At 45.3% G+C, this 7,607-nt stretch overlaps 1 protein-coding gene across 2 annotated transcripts in view; it reads left to right on the top strand.

Annotated features, from left to right (window-relative positions):
- LOC140715181 (uncharacterized) overlaps positions 1-7,607 on the top strand; it is an 81,459-nt gene that overhangs the window by 197 nt on the left and 73,655 nt on the right. The window lies entirely within an intron of this gene.

Below are 7,607 nucleotides of genomic sequence, written 5' to 3'. Positions count from 1 at the left end.
GTAAGACGATAACAATGCAGAATAAAGCTCAAAAGCGACCGAAAAGGTAAACAACAAACAATAACGAGGTGGCCAAGAGTTTTCATTGTGGAAAAGGTCTGTTCTGGAATCTGGTAAAGCAGATAGAAACCGCTCTCGAGCCTGGTGGTATGTGCTTTCATGCTTTTGTATTTTCTGCCTGACTGAAGAGGGGAGAAGAGAGGATGTCTAGGGTGGGTGGGGACTTTATTGCGCTGGGTGTTTTCCTGAGGCTATGAGATTAACAGGCTGAATCCATGGAGGGGAGGTTGGCTCCTATGATGTGCCGAGCTGTGTCCACAACTCTCCGCAGTTTCCTGCCATTATGTGCAGGTCAGCTGCCATATCAAGCCAGATGCACTCAGACAGAATGCTTTTTGTGGTCCATCGATGAAAATTGGTCAGGGCCGACAGGGACGTGCAAATTTCTGTAGCCTCCTGGGGAAGAAGAGGAGCTCACGTTGGACCAGGATGGGCTATTGTGATGTTCACCCCTAGAAACTCAACCCTTTTTTTTTCTCCAAAAATACTTTATTCAGGAATATTACAAAATAAAGTTATTTACATAGTAAAAAAAACATTCGTTAAAACTGAATCCTTATACAATAGTTAATTACAATAAATTATGCGTTGGCTCTCTGTTCCTATTCAAATTAAGGATGTTTACAATAAACCTTTCATTGACTCTCTCAAACTTTAGGCAAGGATTAAAGACTTATTCACAATAAAATAAAATTTTTTAACGATAAACATCCAGGCGTTGACTCTCATTCCTTTACCGAAGTTTCTTGAGGGTCTATACATTTCCAGCCACTCCTGGGGCACCATGTTGACTCATCTATCCACACCGTTGACGAGGAGTTTTCTCCTCCCCACCCGACCCCTCTCACTCCCGCGGGTGATGAACCTTAAACTGTGGTCCTTCCCCAGCGGGCCTTCCCGGTGGCTGCACCAAGTCTGAGTGCATCCCTCAGCACGTCTCCTGAAGGCGAGAATATGCCAGCCGGAAGCACCCAGCCACGGAAACCCAACACCGCTGACGTGCAGGAGCATGTGCACCATTTCCCCAAACACCCGAAGTCAGTCCTTTGTTTTGTCAACACAGGGAAAAGTTGTTGCCATAACACTGTTAATCAGCTCTTTATCTCCTCCCTGTACACAACCCATCATTTTTTGAGATATGGTCCACTATGGACCACAGTTTAAGGTTCATCACCCGTGGGAGTGGGAGGGGTCGGGTGGGGAGGAGAAAACCCCTCATCAGTGGTGTGGATAGATGAATCAACATGGTGCCCCAGGAGTGGCTGGAAATGTATAGACCGTAAAGGAACTTCAGTAAAGGAATGACAGACAGACAGACAGACAGACTTTATTGATCCCGAGGGAAATTGGGTTTCGTTACAGCCGCTCAACCAAGAATAGTGAAGAAATATAGTGAGGAAACACCTGGACGTTTATCATTAATAATTTTATTTTATTGTAAATAAGTCTTTAATCCTTGCCTAAAGTTTGAGAGTCAATGAATGTTTTATTGTAAACATCTTTAATCTGAATAGGAACAGAGAGCCAATGCATAATTTATTGTAAATAACTTTATTTATTGTATAAGGACTCAGATTTAACCAATGTTTTTTTTCTATGTAAATAACTTTATTTTGTAATATTTCTGAATAAAGTATTTTTGGAAGGGGAAAAACACTTATAGATGGAGTTAGCACAGAAACTGGCCACAGTTATGAGTGTACAGGCTGAGGAACACCTTTGTGTGGCGCCAGGGTTTAGTATAATCATGCGCAGATGTTTCTACCTGCCCTTACTGATTTTGGGCAGGAAGTCAAGGATCCACTTGACTCCGAGGGTCCAGAGTTCGGTGATGAGTTTGTGTGGAATAACAGTATTGAAGGCAGAGCTGTGGTCCGTAAACAATAAACTGTGCGGCTAAGCACAGCTCAAATGCTTTCCGTAAGTTTGCTGATGATACAACCATTGTTGGCAGAATTTGGTGACGAGAGGGTGTACAGGAGGGAGACATACCAGCAGCAGCAACCTTGCACTCAATGTCAGTAATCCCAAAGAGCTGACTGCGGACTTTAGAAAGGGTACGATGAGGGAACACTCACCAGTCTTCAGAGAGGGATCAGAAGTGGAGAGAGTGAATAATTTCAGGTTCTTGTGTGTCAATATCTTTGAGGATCTAACCTGGTCCCAACATATCAATGCAGCTATAAAGAAGGCAAACCGGCTATATTTCATTAGGAGTTTGAAGAGATTTGGTATGTCACTTAAAACACTTGCAAATTTCTACAAATGTACTATGGAAAGCATCCTAACTGGCTGCATCACCATCTGGTATGGGGGGGGGGGGGGAGGGGGGCTACTGCGCAGGATGGAGGTAAATTGCAGAGAGTTGTGAAATTGGTCAGCTCCATCATGGGTACTAGCCTCCTTAGTATCCAGGACATCTTCAAAGAGCGGTGTCTCAGAAAGGCTGTGTCCATCATTAAGGACCCCCATCACCCAGGAAGTGCCCTCTTCTCATTGCTACCATCAGGAAGGAGGTACAGGAGCCTGAAGGTACCCACTCAATGATTCAGGAGCAGCTTCTTCCCCTCTGCCATCAGGTTTCTGAATGGACATTGAATCCATGAAAGCTATCTCAATGCTTTTTAATTTCTGCTTTTGCACTACTGTACTTATTTAATTTAACTATTTTATATATATACTTATTGTAATTCAATTTTTTATATTATCATGTACTCATTGTACTGCTGCCACAAAGTTAACAGATTTCGCGACATGTGTCATTGATATTAAACCTGATTCTGATGTAGGTGGCTTCACTGTCCAAAGTGCTTCAGGGTTGAGTGTAGGGGCAGGGAGAAGGTATCTACTGTAGGCCTGTTTCGGCAGTAGGCAGATTGCAGTGCACTGAGGCTCTCCGGAGGGCTGAACTTGGTGCCCTGACAGTATCTCGAAGCACTTCATGTCTCAGAAAGGCAGCATCCATTACTAAGGACCCCCAGCACCCAGGGCAAGCCCTTTTCTCTCTGTTACTAGGAAGGAGGTACGGAAGCCTGAAGGCACGCACTCAGCGATTCAGGAACAGCTTCTTCCCCTCTGCCATCCGATTCCTAAATGGACATTGAACCTGTGAACACTACCTCACTTTTTAATATATTATTTCTGTTTTTGCATGATTTTTAATCTATTAACTATATGTACACTGTAATTGATTTATTTATTATTATATATTTTTCTTCCATATTATGTATCGCATTGAACTGCTGCTGTTAAGTTAACCAGTTTCACGACACATGCTGGAGATAATAAACCTGATTCTGATTCAGATTCTGGTGATAGAGGTCAGAGCCAACTGGTGGTGGTTATTAAGGCACATTATCTTGTTTTTCTTGGCTATCGGGATGATAGTCGTCTTCCTAAAGCAAGAGGAAACCACAGCCTGAAGGAAGGGAGATTATAGTATGCAAGCTGTCACGGCTACAGCTGAACTGAAATGAAAGTGGGGAGAGCGGACTCTCACAATACTCTGAGACAGTGACATGCTAGAGACATCACACTGTGCTTCTGAAGGTGAGAAGGTGCTGAGGATTGAACTAGTGAGTTGCACTGCTAGTGAGCTAGCTCAGACATAACGGACCGAATGGCCTCTATTCTGTGCAGCTATTTTTCTCTATGATAACCATGCCCTCTTCTCATTGCCACCATCAGGGAGGAGGTTCAGGAGGCTGAAGACCCAGATTAAGTGTTTCAGGAACAGCTCTGCCATTGGATTTCGGAACGGTCCATGAACACTACCTCAATGTTCCTCTTTTGCAGTATTTATTTACTTTTGTAACATAGCAATTTTTATGTCTCTTGCATTATACTGCGGCAACACAACAAGATTTTTCAAATACACTGGGTTCGGTTACTTTATTTGGTGGAACAGCTCATCCAGGGATCAATCCCGGCTCCGAGCTACTTCTGTTCCCCAGGAATAATTAAATCAATCTTACCTTAATTAACAAGCCACTAATCGACGGAGTTAAAAATGAAGCTTATGTTTGTAAAAGTGGCTCAGAGCTCAGCAATCTTCTTGAGGTTAACCTCAAGGCCCGTCGCTATGCTTGTACCGTACAGGCGCCATGGTAGCATGGTGGTTACCATGACACTATTACAGCCCAAGGTGTCAGAGTTCAGAGTTCAATCCCAGCATCCTTTGTAAGGGGTCGCTATACGTCCTCCCCCTGGAATGCATGGTTTTTCTCTGGGTGCTCCAGTTTTCTCCCGCCGTCCAAAGACGTAGCGGGTGGGTTAATTGGTCATTGTCAGTTGTCCCACGATTAGGTTAGGATTAAATTGGGGTTGTCAGAGGTTCCTGGGGCAGCGTGGCTCGAAGGGCAGGAAAGGCCTATTCTGCACTGTATCACTAAATGAATAAAGAAAACAACGCACTTCATAACTTACATCAGTGACAGTAAACCTGATTCTAATTTTGATTCTGAAACTCATTCAGTGGCACTCTTTATTGGCATTCCTGACACATCTAATCCAGGCAGTGGAGACCTGATCAGTCATAACATCTCCTCCTCACTGACAACCAACACAGGCACACCTCAAAGATGCATGCTTAGCCTACTGCTCTACTCTCTCATCACCGTGGGGCTAGGCACAGCTCAAAAGCTAGCTATAAATTCACTGAAGGCATCACTGCTGGAAAAATCCCAGGTGGAGGCAGGGAGGTGTACAGGAGTGAGATAGCTCTGCTGGCTGAGTGGTGTCACCACAACGGCCTCAGCAAGACAAAGGAATCAATTGTGGACCTCAGGAAGAGGAAAGCAGGGGGACACACACCAGGCCTTCATTGAGAGGTCAGCAGTTGAACAGCTTCAAGTTCCTGGGTGCCAATGCCTTTGAGGATCTACCAGCGCCCAACATACTGACACAATCGTGAAGAAGGCGTGCCAGCATCTGTATTTGATTAGGAATTCAAGAAGCTTTGGTATGTTACCAAAGACTCTGGCGAATTTCTACAGAAGTATGGTGGAGAGCATTCTGGCTGGCTGCATCTCAGTCTGGGCACAGAGGCTCTAATGCACGGGATTAGCATAAGCTGCAGAGGGTTGTAGGGTAAGTCAGATCCATCACAGACACTACCTGCCCCACCACCGAGGGTATCTTCAAGAGGCGATGCCTCAAGAAGGCGGCATCCACCACAGAAGGGTGGTGAACTTGTGGAATTTGTTGCCACATGGGTCGTTGAGTGTATTTAAGGCAGAGATTGATAGGTTCTTGATTGGGCAAAGGTTACGGGGAGACGGCCGGGAACTGGGGTTGAGCAGGAGATAAAAAAAGGATCGGCCGTGATTGAATGGCGGAGCAGACTCGATGGGCCGGATGGCCTAATTCTGCTCCTATGTCTTATGGCCTAAGATCTCACTATCCAGGCTGTGCCCTCTTCTCATTACTGAAGACCCACTCTCGCCATTTTAGGAACAGCTTCTTTCCCTCCGCCATCAGATTTCTGAATGGTCCGTGAGTCAATGAGCACTGCTTCATTGTTCCAAGTGCGCTATTTACTTGTTTTTGCAACTTTTGGTAATTTTTATGTATTGCGCAGTACTGCTGCCACAAAACAACAAGTTCCACGACATATGTCACTGATGATAAACCTGATTCTGAAAGCCCGTTCTGCCGTTTAGTTGGATCCTGTTTGCTTTGTACCTCAGCTCCAGATTCCCCTCACTAAAAAAATCTCCACCCATTGCTGTCCCAACCAGCAACCAGAACATCATGGGGGTGGGAGTGAGCTCCTGATTTTCACTAATGAGGCATTGACACCCCAACTTTGACAATGCACTCTCCATTCCCAATTCCCTTAAAAGTAAAGAAGTCTCTGTTGATCTTTATCAAACCATCGTTGTATCTGAAACGGATCACTCATTACTAAATATGCTGCGACCTTACCTCACAAGAGTCTTACGGCATAGAAACAGGCCCTTCAGCCCATCTTGTCCATCCCCGAACATCTGTGAGCCGCCTGCACTAATCCCATTGTATGTCTCAGCAATTTGATTCTTTTTCACATACTTCCTGTCCCCTCCAGCAGGGAGTACTACATGCAAAATGCTTCATCATGGTCGTTGCCTGAAACATCGACTGTCTGTCCCTTTCCATAGATGCTCCTGACCCATTGAGTTCCTTCAGCATCTTGCATTGGTTACTCTGGATTTCCAGCATCTGCAGAATGATTTGTCAGTGAGTTCCAGATTCTAACCCACCCATAAACTCCTTTTCAAATCCTCTCTAAACCTCCCAGTTACTTTTTGTTCTTTGCCTTTTAATGCAATCAGGAAAGATGTGGAAACCATAGAAAGGGTGCAGAGAAGATTTATAATGATGTTGCCTGGACTGGGGAGCATGCCTTATGAAAACAGGTTGAGTGAACTCGGCCTTTTCTCCTTGGAGAGACCGAGAATGAGAGGTGACCTGATGGAGGTGTATAAGATGATGAGAGGTATTGATCCTGTGGATAGTCAGAGGCTTTTTCCCAGGGCTGAAATGGTTGCCACAAGAGGGCACAGGTTTAAGGTGCTGGGGAGTAGGTACAGAGGAGATGTCAGGAGTAAGTTTTTTACGCAGAGAGTGGTGAGTGTGTGGAATGGGCTGCCGGTGATGGTGGTGGAGGCGGATACGATAGGGTCTTTTAAGAGACTTTTGGATAAGTACATGGAGCTTAGAAAAATAGAGGGGCTATGGGTAACTCTAGTCATTTCTAAGGTAGGGACATGTTCAGCACAACTTTGTGGGCCGAAGGGCCTGTATGTGCTGTAATTTTTCTATGTTTCTAATCTAGATTAGACAGGAAAGGTTGTGTGAGCTGGGGCTTTTCTCTTTGGAGTGAAGGAGGATGAGAGGTGACTTGATATAGCTGTACAAGATGATAAGAGACATAGAGTGGACAGAGACTTTCTCCCAGGGTGGAAATGTCTAAACCATGAGGGCATAATTCTAAGGTGACTGTAGGGAAGCCTGGGGGGGGGGGGAGATATCAGAAGTAACTGTTTTATGTTGAGGGCGGTGAGTTGTGGAATCCACACTCGGGGGTGGTGGTACAGGCAGATATCGTAAGAAGTTATTCATGTCTGTGCGGGGAGCTGGAGAGCACTGGGCTCCGAGGTTCTTGGGCACCTGAATGGGTTATTTGCTGTTTGCTCATTGTTTAGAGTTCCTCGTGCTTACCTCGAGCGACTCGCTCTTTGTAATGCGGTTGCCTGGTGCTTTCCGGTCCAGCTTGTTAAGTTTATTTTGATCAGCTCAGGGATTCCGGGCTACTTGTATTCTGTAAGTGGATGCCTGATTAGTGCTAATTGCAGGGATCTAGTTCCGAGAAAGCTACTTCTCACGGTGTCGCTCAGCCGGCATGCTGATGTTCTCTCGGAATTGTTATAAATAAACTCTCATCACCACCTCTATGTCAGAATCTGTCTTTCCTCTCCACTTGGGTGCTGATGTTGCCAGCACACACCTCGACAGAAGGATCTGGCCAAGTAATGGACCCAGCGGAGGTTGAACAGCGGCACTTTGAC

This window comes from Hemitrygon akajei, chromosome 23, assembly GCF_048418815.1.
Source record: "Hemitrygon akajei chromosome 23, sHemAka1.3, whole genome shotgun sequence".
NCBI classification, from domain to species: Eukaryota; Metazoa; Chordata; class Chondrichthyes; order Myliobatiformes; family Dasyatidae; genus Hemitrygon; species Hemitrygon akajei.
The sequence above is the reverse complement of the archived record's forward strand: the minus strand, read 5'-3'. Positions and strand labels throughout refer to the sequence as shown.